Raw genomic sequence first — 16,505 nt, 5'->3', positions numbered from 1 at the left:
CTGTAATCAAAACAACCTGGTACTGGCATAAAAACAGGCACATGGACCAATGGAACAGAACAGAGAGCCCAGAAATAAACCCAAGTCTCTATGGTCAATTAATATTCGACAAAGGAGGCAGCAACATAAAATGGAGTAACAATAGCCTCTTCAACAAATGGTGTTGGGAGAACTGGACACCTATGTGCAAAAAAATGAAACTCGAGCACCAACTTACACCTTATACAAAAATAAATTCAAGGTGCATAAAAGACTTAAATATAAACCGTGACACCAGTAAAGTCCTAGAGGAGAACCTAGGTAGGAAAATCTCAGATATTTCACACAGAAACTTTTTTACTGACATGTCTCCTAGAGCAAGGGACATAAAGGAAAGAATAAATCAATAGGATCTCATCAAAATAAAAAGCTTTTGCACAGCTAAAGAAAACAATATCAAAATAAAAATAGAACCAACTGTATGGGAAAACATATTTGCCAATGATACCTCAGACAAGGGTTTAATCTCCAAAATATATTAAGAACTTACACAACTCCACTCTAACAAGACAAGCAACTCAGTTAAAAAATGAGCAAAGGACTTGAACAGACACTTCTCCAAGGAGGACAAACAGAGGATCCAGAAACACATGAAAAGATGCTCAATATCACTAGCTATCAGAGAGATGCAAGTTAAAACCACAATGAGATGCCACTTCACACCAGTCAGAATGGCCATCATAAACAAAGCAACAAACAACAAGTGTTGGAGAGGTTGTGGAGAAAAGGGGACCCTAGTGAATTGTTGGTGGGATTGCAGACTGGCACAACCACTATGGAAAGCAGTATGGAACTTCCTCAGAAAACTAAAAATGGATCTGCCTTTTGACCCAGCAATTCCACTGGTAGGATTATATCCTAAGAACCCTGAAACATCAATCCGAAAGAACCTATGCACCCCAATGTTCACAGCAGCACAATTTACAATAGCCAAGTGCTGGAAGCAACCTAGATGCCCATCAGTTAATGAATGGATCAAAAAACTATGGTGCATTTACACAATGGAATTCTATGCAGCAGAAAGAAAGAAGGAGCTCCTGCCCTTTCCAACAGCTTGGATGAAGCTGGAAAGCATTATGCTAAGTGAAATAAGCCAGGCAGTGAAAGACAAATACCATATGATCTCACCTTTAACAGGAACCTAAAAACAAAACAAAGAAACAAGCAAAATATAACCAAAGACACTGAAATAGAGGACAGACTGACAGTGACCAGAGGGGAGAGAAGAGGGAATTTCAGGGGGGAATGGGTAGGGTTTACAGGAACAAACTTAAAGGACACATGGACAAAAACTAGGGGGAAGGTAGTAATGGGAGGGAAGTGGGGAGGGTTGGGTGGGTGGGCTGGAGTGGGAGTAAAAGGGAGAAAACTGTACTTGAACAATGATTAAAATGAAAAATAGAAAAAAAGAAATAAAACAATTTCTCAAAAAAAAAGAAATGCATTTACATGCATAGGCATGCAGGGGATCTGTACAAAAATTCTTTAAACCATTATTTTTTAAACTATTTTTTAAGTTTTTATGTATTTATTTTTAGAGAGAGAAGGGAGGGAGATAGAGATAAAGAGAAAGAGAGAGAGAAACATCAATGTGTGGTTGCTGGGGGTTATGGCCTGCAACCCAGGAATGTATCCTGGCTGGGAATTGAACCTGCGACACTTCGGTTCGCAGCCTGCGCTCAATCCACTGAGCTACGCCAGCCAGGGCCCGGGATCTGTACAAAAATTCTTGATTAGGCAGCACAAGTTAATGCATCAATGATTTGCAATGTAATAAAATTTGGTATGTTCCCATTGGAAAAAAAAAAAGAATGTTTTTTAGCTACTCTTAAAATTGTATATAATAATGTATGAACTCAAAACTCTCCCCATACTTGTAGCACCAATGGCCTTTGTGGGAAATTTTCTTACTTCCATACCAATTGTAAGACTCTGGAGATGAAAGGATTGTACAAAGGTTAAGTTTTATTGCTCCAAATATCTTGTGAAAAGTCATTTATCATGAAACAGAATCTGAAAAAAGAAAACCAGGAATGTGATATAGGAGGAAAAACATATCTTGAGCAAAAAACAATATGACCTTTCCTATGCTCAAAATGACTCCAGAAAATCAGTATAATCTGGCAGGTGAACTTTCTAACAGTAATAAAGGAATCAAATTGTGCTTTAAGGTATAACAAAAGTAGTTGGTGAAATCAGAAAGCCTTCTAGTAGTGAAACCATATTCCCTATCCTTTGTAACAGTCAAGAAAGCAGAGCCTGAACTGAGGGTTGAAGAAATTTCACATCAAGATATCATTTTCATTACTATAACTTTCCCCTATTAAAAATGAACCTTCATGCCCTGGCTGGCGTAGCTCAGTGGATTGAGCGCGGGCTGTGAACCAGGCATCGCAGGTTCAATTCCCAGTCAGGGCACATGCCTGGGTTGCAGGCCATGACCCCCAGCAACCACACATTAATGTTTCTCTTTCTCTCTCTATCTCTTTCTCCCTCCCTTCCTTCTCTAAAAATAATAAATAAATAAATAAAATCTAAAAAAAAATGAACCTTCAAAAATATTTTAAGGAATACTATATCATAGAAACCGTGGTTATTGATGCTTTCTCTGTCCTACCATTGGTATTTTTTTCTTTGTTTTTCTGATGTTGTTGGGGACCAGTCTCATATAATCAAACACCAGACATAATTTTGTACCCATTAAGATGAACAGAAAATTGCCACAGATGAACAAAAAAATCTATAAATAAAACACTTCACTTCAAATAGGTGGAACTTTATTTTATTCTCCTATAAATGCCTAGAAATATGCAGACCAAGGATAATATGACAGCTCTGCTCATGAAATTGTCGGCAATGAAAATCCCTTCCAACTCACTGCTCCACCATTCTGAAGATCTGTCCTCGTCTTCATGAGCCAAGGTGGCAGCTATTGGATTATGGGAAACAGCTAAACAAAGAGATGAATTAAAAAAACTTATATCATGCTTCTATTTACATCTCATTGGCCAGAATATGGATATATGGCCACACCTAGCTACATGAGAGGCTGGAAAATGTATTCATTATTCTGAATAACGTATACCCACCTAAATACCCTAGTACTCTGAAAAGAAAAAAAAAGCAATTCAGGAGTATCTGTCATTACACCAGCCTCATTTCTGTCTTTCCTCCAGTTCCATCTTCAACAATTCTCTGAGACAAGGGTTCAGATAGTAAGTCAATTTCAGGACGATCTTGGCCTATGAAAGTGACCTCCTCCTCCAGTGTCCACAGTCTATTGCCACCACCATGAGACCCCGTCTAAAAATTGCTTTGAGGGTATAGAGAGACTGAGACAGGAGAAATGCTCTGAAAAGCAGAAATAGCTCTGGGACCTAACCCTAGCAGCATGATTTGAGATAGGACAGCCTGCTTAGGTGCTTTGTGGCACTTTCCCAAACACACAAACACACACAAAACCACACCAATTCACTCATAGCTTTGAATGAAACATATGATTTATATCCTCAAGAAGCTTACAAGCAATGGAAGGGGATGAGGACAACTGTAATTGAACAACAATTTAAAAAAGAAGCTTGCATATTACAGGAAAGGCAAATGACAAAGAAATAAATGTGAAAGTAAATATCTAATTACAAATCGTAATATGTACTAAGAAGGAAAATAACAAGGGCTAGCAGATCAAAAAGAGGAAGATACTTTAGACAAATGACTGAACAAAAGCCTTCCTACATGATTACTATTCAAGTTACCATCCCTAGTGTATGTAGATGTTAGCCCATCGGAGTAGAATAGAAGCTATTCCAGGCAAGGAAAAGGTGTGTGCAAACTTTCTGAAGTGGGAAAGAACCTGGCACATTTGAAGAATTAAAATAAGACCAGTATGGATGGAAGTTTGCACCCAAATATGATTTATCCAAGACACTTGCTGAATTCATCACCTAACCTGAGAACTCACCAAAGAGAGATTCACTAACATTAGAAACCCATTAGAATTACTTTTTTTAAACATTGCTTTTCTTTTTTTCTTAAAGATTTTATTTATTTTTTTAGAAAAGGGAAGGGAGGGAGAAAGAGAGGGAGAGAAACATCCATATGTGGTTGCCTCTTGCACACCCCCTACTGGGGACCTGGCCCACAACCCAGGAGTGTGCCCTAGTCTGGGAATCAAACCAGCAACCTTATGGTTTGCAGGCTGGCACTCAACCCACTGAGCCACACCAGCTAGGGCTGGTTTAGGCTTTTTTCTTGAGCTGAACCTCTTTTGATATACAAAAATATATCAAACAGGATTCCAAAAATGAGCAGCCCTAAAACTCATCACCATTTGTAAGATTGTTTGAAAACCAAATTCACTTATAAAATAATAACTGCCTGGGTTGGAAGTAAAAGTTGAAAAATACTATAATAGATTTTTTTCATAATCAGGCCAGCCTTTCATGTTCTCTGTGTCTGCCTACAGTTTCCCTATATAAACACTTCAAATTTGCCCAAATTATTAATTATTCTGGTAATTGGGTCAGGAGTGGCAAGAATAATCACCAAAAATATCTCAAGCTTCAAATAAGTGTGTAGTTTCAAACCAAATATTAGAGCTGCCTAAAGTGAGTTGCACTGCTTTGCTCTGCCTCCCTAGATGATGGAAGCAGACTTGGCTTGGGGTAGTGAACCCACAATACAATATAGAGATGATGTATTATAGAATTGTACCCCTGAAACCTATATAATTTTATTAACCAATGTCACCCCAATAAATTCAATAAAAATAAAATAAAATAAATCAAAATAATGAAACAGTAAGGAATTAAAAATAATACAAAGGCATATAAATATACACTAGAAGGCAAAAAGATTTAATATAAAAGTGTCAGACAAGGAATTAGGAGACTTAAGACCTCTAATTTTGTCAACAATCAGTAACCTTACACAAACCTAATCTCCCTGACACACATTTTCTTCACCTGGCCATTGGGGAGAAAAAAATTAAAAGTTCACAAAATTGTTATGAAAATCTATGTGATCATTAATATGAATGCACCTCTTGACATACACACATACAGTTAAAGTGTCTGCAAATGTTAATTGTTAACATAGAAACTATATGCAGAATAAACAGAGAGCTATATGCAACTCCTGATGGAGATTATCTGATACAACTCATTTATTTTGAAGATGACAAAATTCAGGTCTAAACAAGTTTAGTGGTTTACAAAGACTGCAGAGCAAATGCCTAGAATTCTCTTCACACCCAGCCTAGCGGTCTCACAAACTGCCTGATCACCCTTTACCACCTATGACATTGAAGGCAATGTCTAGAATGCTCATCAATATGTGTGTGGCTCTCAAGGTTTTACTGATTAAAGTCAGAGGTTGCAAGTCAGTCTCTGTAGCCAATCCATCACTTAGTGCTGCTAGCTTTACTTCTTAAATTTTTCTGGAGATATAGTCCCTTCTCTTCACTTATATAGCCAGTCCCCACACCAAGCTTCAATCCTTTCTCACCTCGTCTAACCTAACTGTTCTACTAGCTTCCATTCTTTGCCCCTCCAATCTGTTTTCCATTCCATAGCCAAAAGAACTTTCTCAAAATGAATATCTGATCACATCTGCCTACTTAAAACCTTTCAAATATTTTGAAGGAAGCTTCTCATTTTTTAAAAAAACAAGCATAAGCAACATAGTCAATAATATTGTACTAACTATATATGGTGTCAGATGGGTGCTAGATTTTATTGAGGTGATTGCTTCATAAGGTATATAAATGTCTAATCCCTGGGGTGTATACCTGAAGCTACTATAATTCAAGGATGGGCAAAAGTAGATTTACTGATAACAGTAAAGGACTCTGTGCCAAAGTGTACTTGAGTATGGCAAGTAGGCTGCAAGAATGTGTACATAATGAAGGCCAACAATTTGAGCATTTAAGAGATTGTACCTAAGGGCACTGTGCCATTGTGACATTTTTTTGAGTTAATAAAGCCATTGTAATAATCATAACCTGCATGTCTTTTTCCATACAAACCACCATAAATCTACTTTTGTCCACCTCTGTATTGTACATCAACTGTAATTTTAAAATTATAAAATATATATTTAAAAAGAAAAAAAAACAATGCCTTCCCATGACCAACCAAGCCCACAGGATCTGGCCCTTGCCAGTCTCCTTAAAACCATTTTCTGCTCTCTTTCCCATTCCAGACTCAAGCCAAGCCCTGCCAGTGTGCCATTCCCTTCTGATATACCCATGACCACTCCAATCCCATTTGCTTCATTAGCACTTTGCCCCCACAAATCCAAATCAACTCAAATGTCTCCATCCCCCATAAAATTTTATGAGCCACCTTCTAGACTAGAACAGGACTCAGAGCTTCCTGTAATTTCCTTTCCAGGTATTTTCAGAGTTTAGTATTTTTTTATCTGGGTAATTATTTGAGTTATGGCAATCTCTTTCACCACAGGTCCATGGGAGCAATGCCCATGTCTGTTCTGCTAATTATTTGTTCACTAGTCAGTGCTTTGGCATTCAGTAAGTACTCAATAACTGTTGATTGGGAAAACTAATGAAGAAAAAAGACCCCATGGCATAACAATCAGCATTTTTTTCTTGAATCCTCTAAAAAGAAATGGAAATGACTGAAAAAATAAAATGAAAGCACTTTTTATTTCATAAGGATTCTTTAAGTTCTAGTGATTCATAAGCTCCAGTGGAAAACAATCCCTACTTTTAAAACATTTTCTAAAGCTCTTCCTTTTGGTTCACCAAATGATGTTAATTCCTCTCTCTCCTTACCACTGAGCCAACAATATTCTAAATCTAAGGTTCAAATGGGTATGAAATTTATTAAAAATGAAAAATAAATGTAACTTAAATTTTTTCCAGCTAGGCAGAGAATGGTAAAGAGAGGACCAAACCCTCTCTACCCAGATTGCTCTAGCATAGATGGAGAAAATACAAAATCTTTCTTTTTTAAAAGCAAGTAGTTCAGAGAAACTCATTTGTTACCAAGCTTCTAATAAATTTCAAACATGTGCTAGACACTGTACATATCATTTAATCTCAATCTCACAACAGTGCTATTAGTTAGGTATATCTCATTTTATATATAAGGAAATAAGCAAGCAGCTAGCCCAAGGTTATTTAGCTTTATACATTGGCAGAGCTAGATTTCAAACTCAAAGCAATCTGATTCTAAAGCTTATCTGCCTTTTCTTAAACCCCATTCCATCACTCCTAAGAGGGATGCAGAAAAGTGCTTCCCATTGTAATATAATTATGTTCTTTTTCTCTCTCAAAACTATCTTCCCAAACTAATTTCAGAGGATCTGCTGGAAATAAGCTGCAGATAAATCTTCATGTAGCTTCATTCATTCATGATTTTGACTACTTGTTAAAGTTTGAAGCACTAAGATTGACACACACACATATTTATTTACATCAGTCACACCTCTGTGCTTAGCTTGTAAGCTCCCTTGAGTGCAAGGGCCATGTGTCATTCATCTTTGGAGCCCTGGTGCTGAGTGAAGTCTCTGGCTCTCAATAAATTGTTAAATTAACTGGATGAATGTGGACTGATGCAGAGATGAATAAAACATGGTCCTTGCCCCCAGTACATTTAAGATCTAATAGGAAACAGAACACATACCAGACACAATAATAAATGACAGTAGTAAAAGTGTCACAGATAGTCAGAGGCCAAGAAAAGGTGTTGAGAGAGAACATTGAGTGGGGCCTCAAAGACATGGTGGGGTTACAACAAGTCAAATAAGGTAAGAACAGGGTTTGTGGAGGATATTACATGTGCACAAAAGAACTTAGAAAGAGGTGTATTAGAAAGAAACCTTAAATATGATCCACAATAATTTATTTGGTTGGGACACAGAGTAGAATAGGAGAGATGCCTGGCAAATAGGCTAGAATCAAATTAGGGAAAGTAATCTTAGAAGACAGGGTAAGGAGATAGGCATAGAGAAAGAACAGCATTCTAGGAAAAGCTTATTTTGGAACCATGTGAAAGATAAACTGAGAATTACGGAGAAATTAGAAAAATACCTATAGAGAAGATAGTTACAGCTCAGGTCAGAAGAAACTGTGCTCTTAGGGTCACCTATCAATCCAGAGAACTTAGACACCATAACTTAATGTTGCACTACTTTCTTCCCAAAAAGGTAAATGAGTAAAAGCAGCCAAGAATCAGGACAAGCACTGCTTTTCTTAAGTTCATTTTTTAAATCTAAACCAACAGCGAGTATCTGTCTTCTTTGGTATTTATCATTAAGACGAGTGAAGCATATGCTAGGAGCTAATGCCCCTGGGATCAGCCCTCGGTAAATGATGGATGGAAATTGAAGGACAAATACCCCAGCTTACTTGCTGAGGCAACTCTGAGGTATTTTTCACACTGTGTCCCAGAGGCCCTCAGTAGAACTGAAACCCTGTTGCCCACAGTAGTAACCTTGATACTGTCCTTTATAAACTGACTTTTCTTGATACTGCACCTTTATAAACTGACTCCTCTCCTGAATCAGTTGCCCTCTCCTCCACTGCTATTTTCTAGATAACTTCCCAAACAATTTGGCCTTAAATTCTTGTCTCAGGGTCAGTTTCAAGGGGAACTCAAACTGAGACACAGGGATTTTTGGCTTATTCAAGATAGTTAAGTGTCTACCACCTAAAGGAGGAAGACCCATATAATACTGGATTCAGGGCAGCATGGAATTAATTTTGCCATGGAGAACCCCCTCCCCAAGGTATAGGATATCAGACCTGCCTGAACCAACATACCAGGATACCCTGCCAGAGGAGAGAAATGTATCTCTCTTCCAGGCAGTGAACTATGATGAATCAACTGACCAAATCTTTCATGTATGGTCATGGCTGCCACATTCAACAGACATACCCAAAGAAAGATATTGAAACTAGGATTTAGGTTCCCAAGTTATCATATTATCTAAATTGCTGCTGTCACATATCTGGAGCTTCCCCAAGGGCCTTTTATAGAAGCTTCCCAAAGGCTACCATGGGCTGAAAATGAGAGAAGCAAAGAGGGCCTGCATGTGGAGGAGCAAATGACTCTGCTCTTAAAACAGAAACTTTGAAAAAAACCAGAAACTTGGTATAAAGACAAATGCCTCAAAAACATAACTTATTACCTTAGTGGACTAGAATTTTCAAGTCAAGCTTTTGCTCTGGTCTGGATTCATGGACAAGCTCCATTGGTACAAGCTCAACAGGTAAGGGAAACACCTCACTACAGCTCAGGAGGTAACTTCCTAAATTGCATTAAGCTAGATAGTGCTAAAACATCCATATGGTCCCTCTCCTAGCAGCAATTCAGGAGCAGGGAAATGGAGTGCACTTCTAAATGACTAAAATCATACATAGGTATGTGGATGCTCCCTCCCATTCTTGTTTAAAAGCTATAGACACAATGTGTGTCCCTGAGCTTTGCTGTCTGCCATGATGTTAAATTAGGTTTTACTGCACAAACACAACATTTAGTACACTTCAATTGTTCAACAAATTAATGTAGTATATTTTCCTATTAAGAAAGCAGTTTTCAAATACACTAAATCTCTAAGTCATAGTTGCCCACAGCCTTTAAGATTTGGCAATGCAGAGCAACATCCTTGTTAAATGATATATTGAGGGACAAATTACACATCTGGAGTTTTGAACATACAAGTCATGAGACAACAGGGTCTAATAAAAAGCATTGAATCAAAATATTTAGATGATTAATGCAAAAACATGGCATAGAGATTGCCAGGAAAAAAAAACCATGCAATTTCAGGTTATTTCCATCTACTTAATGGCAACTAAATGGTTACTTGTTTAATTTTCTCTAAAGATAACCATAAAGGCAGTGACTGAAATAGACAGTAACTTTGGAATCCAGTGCAAAGAAAAAAGACCATGACTGAAAAGTTATTTAAGGCATAGCATGCAAGTCAGAGTACACAGCACACTGTGTAATTGTAAAGGCATAGAACAGCTGTAAAAACTCTGAAACTGGATTATTATGTCACCTTATTTTAAAACAAGCACACACTGAAGCTCATGGGCTTATATTTTGGGGCAGAGCTCTAGACCAATGCTGCAAATCTTTGAAATATATTAGCCCTCTAATTAAATCAATGCCACACTATATAATAGGAATTTGACTTTCCATATAACCAGAATGGACACTGCCTGTGATTGGTTGGCTTGCAAAGACAAATGAAGCCCAGTTATAAGTTGGACCCCCATATAAGCCAGCTGGCCCTGATCCTCTTTACTCCACTGGCTAATGGCTTGTTGCCCTAACTTCCCTGCCCTGACCTTTAACCTCTTTGCTTTGCTCTCTATCCTCTTGCCTTCACCTCCTCCTCCCCCAAGACCTGGACCTTGGTCTTTCTGTCTTTCATCTTTCCATTCTTCCTCCAAGGTATGATCCTCTCATATATCTTCAATCTCCACCTAATAACTGGTGTTTCCCAGACTTTCTCTGGGCCATGTTCCTCATTATTGTCCTGCAACACTCTACAAAAAAAAATATTTAAAAGTAAGCTCATTGATCTTGCACCTGATCTCTCTTGTTAGGCTTCCCCTTATCAGGATTAAAATTTTTCAGCTATGCATATACCTTCCCTATTCTCCAAATTCCCACCCAAACCAAGCCCACATCAACTCAAGTGGAAATTAATCTGAAAAAAAAATCTATTCCCCTGTCTCTACATTCTTCCCACTTATTTATCTGATACTACTCTACATCTTATGTCCAGGATAACTAGCCTATTTATTCTTGCACACCAAATCAAACCCAAACACATTATGTACCCAATGTGTAAGACTAACACCCATTGTATACAAGAGCTGGTGGCTGTACTTCACACAAGTACTGTCACCTGCTGATGATTATGGGCTTTGTGGAAGCCCCCTTTTAGCCCTGTTATGAAATTTGCTTCTTCCCTTCAGTAGTTGTCAAACTTTAGACAAGTTATAGAACTTCCAAGTCTTAATTTCTCCACTTGCATATTTAAAAAGGAGAGTTTAGCCCTGGTCTGGCAGCTCAGTTGGTTAGAGTATCAACCTGTATAACAGAAAGGTTGTGAGTTTGATTCCCAGTCAGGGCACATACATTGTAGGTTCCATCCCCAGTCAGGGCACATACAGGAGGCAGCAGATCAATATTTCATTCCTCTCTCTCTCTCCTTTCTCCTTCCTCTCTCTCTGAAGTCAATGGATTAAGAAAAAAAGGGAGAGGTTAATTATACCTACCTCACAGTATTGTTTCTTTCTAGATTTACAGACATACGAGTGACAAATAAAAGTTTATATATGTAAGATATGCATGGTATTTTGATATATATATACATTGTGAAATGATTATCACAATGAACCTAATTAACATATCCATCACCTCTCATAGATACCTTTTTTGTGGTGTCAACACTTAAGATTTACCTTTGTAACAAGTTGTATACACAATACAATATTATTAACTATAGTTACTATGCTGTATATTATATCTCCCAAATCTATCTAACTGAAAATCTGTATTTTTTTACTAGTGTCTCCCCATTTCCCATAGCCTGTGGCAACCACAATTATACTCTCTTCTTCTGTGAGTTTGACTTTAGATTCCATATATAAATGTGATCAGGCAGTATTTGTCTTTCTGTGTCTCATTTATTTCATTTAGGATAATGTCCTCCAGGTTCATCCATGTTGTAACAAATGGCAGGATTTCCTGTTTTGTTAAGACTGAATAATATTCTTTGATACACTTCCAGTCAGATGTAGTAGACTGTTCTGTGTGGTGTGGGCCCAACTCCCACTGGGAGATGCACAAGACTCACGCCCATGGATAGGTTCTCCTGTGGGGAATCAGGCCTGCAATGTACCTAGGCCACTATGAGTCTTGCTTTTTGCTAAAACTCCCTTACCCTAAATTGAGGACATTTACTGCAAAGCAACTTCCTAAAAACCATGTTAAACCTTCTGAGGATGAGTGTAACTGGCCCAACTACTTTTGCCTTTTCATTTGCAAATATCCCTCTTCTGTGATGTGATTACCAGCATCCTCTCCTTTGTTTTCTGTATAAGGTAACCACCTAAAGTGAGCCTGTGCATAGTTAATGAGGACCTTCTTGTAATGTGCCCAGTAAGACAATAAAAGCTCACTGGAGCAAGGGCAGAGACTTTTGCTCCCCTTGAGAGAAAAGCCATGCCGTCCCTTTTCCTCCACCAGCTTCGCTAATCCATGTGAATGTCTCATTTCATCCATGGTGATGTGGACCCCACGAGCCAGGGTCTGCATCAGTCAAAATGGTTGTGTAGGCAACATTGCTCACATCCTTGCACAACCACATCAAAATTATAATTAAACTACAGAACAACCATCACTCAGAACCATCAGAAATTGAATTGAATGGAATTCCTACAACTGCAGAATTAAAAAAAGAAACTGCATTAAAACTGGTTGGAGGGGCGGAGACACGGAATGGGCTAGTCCCACACCCACATGTGGTAGATAAAAATCAGGAGGGCTATCTCAGGAGCCAAGGGTACCAGCCCCACATCTGGGCCCCTCAGCCCAGAGTTCCAATGACAGGAAGATAAGTTCCCATAATTTCTGGCTATAAAAAGAAATCCCCTTCCACAGTGGGGATTGAGGCTGTGGAAGACAGAAACTTCTGGACACCCTGGCAGATCCTGTTAAAGGGCCCATGCACAGACTTACTCAGACTCATTAGCTCTGAGCTCCAGCACTGGGATAGCAGCTTGAAAGGCACCAGTGGTATATGAGGAGAAACTTCAGTGTCTGGCATCAGGGCAAGAGCTGTGGGGCAACTTTCTCCCAGAAAGAAGTATTGGCAGAGGCCACTATTCTTTTTCTGAGCCCTCTCCCCACAGAACCAGCAGGTCAACACCATATCTGAGACTCCATCAACCTGGTTCACGCTGTTTGCCCCACCCTGGAGACCCCCTGAAGCTCTATCCCACCCAACTTATTGGCCCACCTAAACAGTTTCCAGTAGCTTTTCCATATGAATGGCTTGACTTGGCTCATGCTTCAGATTTTCCTAAATTCTCTCAAGCAAGCAGCATCTGGCTTCAGCAAGCTCCACACCTTTGGCTAAGTTGCTTCAGGTCTGGCACTAGCCTTGGTTCACAGCTTGGCCTTGCCTGAACACCTCCAAACCCAGCACAAGTACCAGCCATCTGCAGATTGCTTTGTAGCTTATGCTGTGTGACCCGAGACAGAACACAGGTGGTGACTGACCTTGAATGTGGAAACAGCAATCACAGCTCAAACAATAGGAATGTGTACACTACCCACACAGTTTGGGACACTTCAATTACCCAGCTTGGGTAATAAAGGATTTTGTGCTACTAGACCCTACAGGACACTACTACAACAAGTCATTCTACCAAGCCTGGGAGATGTATCAGTCCTATTTAAAACATAGAAACAAACACAGGGAAACTGCCAAAATGAGGAGACAAAGAAGCATGGCCCAAATAAAAGAACAGATCAAAACTCCAGAAAAAGAACTAAACAAAATGGAGGCAAGCAAGCTACTAGATGCAGAGTTTAAAACACTAAGTTCAGTGTGAACTTAGTAAGAACTTCAACAGCATAAAAAAGGGCATGCAATCCATAAAAAAAAATAGCCAGCTAGCAATACATTAGTGTATTAGCAAAATACACTAATTGAAATAAATAACAATTTACAGGGAATCAACAGTAAAGTGGATGAAGCCGAGAATCACATCAGTGGTTTGGAATATAAGGAAGCAAAAACCACTCAATCAGAACAGCAAGAAGAAAAAAAGAATCCAAAAAAATGAGAAGAGTGTAAGGAGGCTCTGGGACAACTTCAAGCAGTCCAACATGTGCATCGTGGGGGTATTGAGAAGAGAAGAGAAAGAGCAAGAAATTGGAAACTGTCTGAAAAAAATAATGACAGAAAATTTCCCTAATTTGATGAAAGAAATATACATACAAGTCTAGGAAGTGCAGAGAGTCCCAAACAAGATGAACCCAAAGAGGCCCACACAAAGACATATCATAATTAAAATACAAAAGGTTAAAAACAAAGAGAGAATTTTAAAAGCAGCAAGAGAAAGGCAGTTAGTTACTTACAAGGGAGCCCCCATAAGACTGTCATCTGATTTCTCAAAAGAAACTTTGCAAGCTAGAAGGGATTGGCAAGAAATATTCAAAGTGATGAAAAGCAACGACCTATAACCAAGACTACTCTATCCAGCAGAACTGTCATTTAGTATCAAAGGACAGATAAAGAGCTCCCAGACAAGAAAAAATTAAAGGAGTTCATCACCACCAAACCAGCATTATTTGAATGCTAAAGGGTCTTCTTTAAGATCAAAAATATGAACAATAAAATGGCAACAAATACATATTTATCAACAATTAAATCTAACAAGCAGAATGGAAAGAGAATCATAGATACAGAGAACATTTTAATGGTTTCCAGATGCGTGGGGGTTGGGGTGAATAAGGTGAGAGGATTAAGAAGTACAGATAGGTAGTTACAGAATAGCCATGGAATGTAAAGTACAGTATAGGAAATGGAGTAGCCAAAGAACACATATGCATGACCCATGGACATGGACAAAGGTGTGGGGATTGACTGGGAGACTGGGGGGTGGGGGATGAGTGCAGGGGTGCAAAGGGGAAAAAAGTGAGTCAACTGTAAGAGTATAATCAATAAAATATCATTTAGAAAAACATCCATTATTTATATATATATACTATACTTTATCTATTTATTTATTCACCAACAGACACTTAAGTTACTACCATATCTTTTTTTAAAGATTTATTTATTTATTTATTTTTAGAGAGGGAAGGGAGGGAGAAAGAGAGAGAGAAACATGAATGTGCGGTTGCTGGGGGCCGTGGCCTGCAACCCTGGCATGTGCCCTGGCTGGGAATCGAACCTGCGGTACTTTGGTTCACAGCCCGTGCTCAATCCACTGAGCTACGCCAGTCAAGGCAAGTTACTACCATATCTTAACTGTTCTCACAGTCTTGTTCTGAGTTTGGAATAAGTTAACTTATATTAAAGTACCTAGGAGAGCAACCAGAAAATAGTAGAGATTTAATTAATTACTTTCTTTTTTTCATCATCTTTCCCGCATATCTCAATTTCCTTTAAAACTGAGATTAAGCCCATTGTTCCTGAAAAATTTCACTTGATAATTCCAGCTCTTTTGGTTAGGTTCCCTTTTTTAAAGATTTTATCTAGGAGCAGATTCGACTTCCCTGTGTACATGGGAGAAAATCCTGCTGATATATGGAGTAGAGGAGAAAACAACCAACATATTTCAGCATATGTGAAAATAGGGGACCAAGGATTGTGGCAGAACCAAAAAACCAGACCCTGAGAGGAGTGCTGCAACATGATAGGGTGCCAGGGACGAGTGCAGGGTCTGGGGGCTGCAGCCCCAGGCCCAGTGCCCACTGCTGGGTTTGCCACAGAGCCCTTGGGAGAGACCCAGGACAACTGCTCCCTCCCCAGCCAAACAAAGTCTGAGCGGCACCAGGAGGAACCCAGTTGCTATCAAACACACAAGGGCTATGAGCACCCTTGGAGGCTGTGATCACCAGTGGGGTTGGGCTGCACAGTGGGCCCTGATCCCCAAAGTCACCGATCTGGCTGGAGAGTTGGGCTGCAAAAGAAGCCAGGCCATTGTATGGAGTGGCAGGCTTGAATAGGAGGAATTTCTCAAGAGGAAGGAGTGAAAAGACAGGCACTGTTTGGGGAATTCTCCTAAAGTGATCAGTCGCTCCGGCCTCACTGCCACCCAGTAGGGCAGTGATCCTGAGGTTGCATGGAAGGTGTGCTTCTGTGGAGGACCCTGCACACCCCTATAGCACCGAAAAGGGTGAGGCAGTCTTGCCAAGGTCGTAGGGGCATGCGTGCAGGAGACCATCCCCGCACCCCAGTCCACAGCAGTAACCGTGAGGAAAGGCCTGATTCCCACACCCAGGGCACAGGGCTGAGGAGCCACGATAGCTTCCCAGACAGTGCACACCACAGGCCTAGGAAGAAAAGCCATACCAATCACCCCTCAGCCTGCTGCACCCAGCAAGACCAGAAAAACCAGTTTGGTCACTTTGAAACCAAGAGACTTTTTTTTTATTAAAGATTTTATTTATTTATTTTTAGAGAGGGAAGGGACAGAGGGGAAGACAGAGAGAGAGAGAGAGAGAGAGAGAGAAACATCAATGTGCAGTTGCTAAAAGCCATGGCCTGCAACCTAGGCATATGCCCTGAATGAGAATCAAACCTGTGATGCCTGGTTCGCAGCCTGCACTCAATCCACTGAACTATGCCAGCCAGGGCAAAACCAAGAGACTTTCTAATTTGATTCTATTTTTTTAACAATTCTTGATTTTTTAATTTTTATTTTTTTATTCTCTTTTAAATTCTTTTTCCTCTCTTTCCTGCTT

This window comes from Phyllostomus discolor, chromosome X (genome assembly GCF_004126475.2).
Source record: "Phyllostomus discolor isolate MPI-MPIP mPhyDis1 chromosome X, mPhyDis1.pri.v3, whole genome shotgun sequence".
NCBI classification, from domain to species: domain Eukaryota; kingdom Metazoa; phylum Chordata; class Mammalia; order Chiroptera; family Phyllostomidae; genus Phyllostomus; species Phyllostomus discolor.
Note: the sequence above shows the minus strand (reverse complement) of the source record.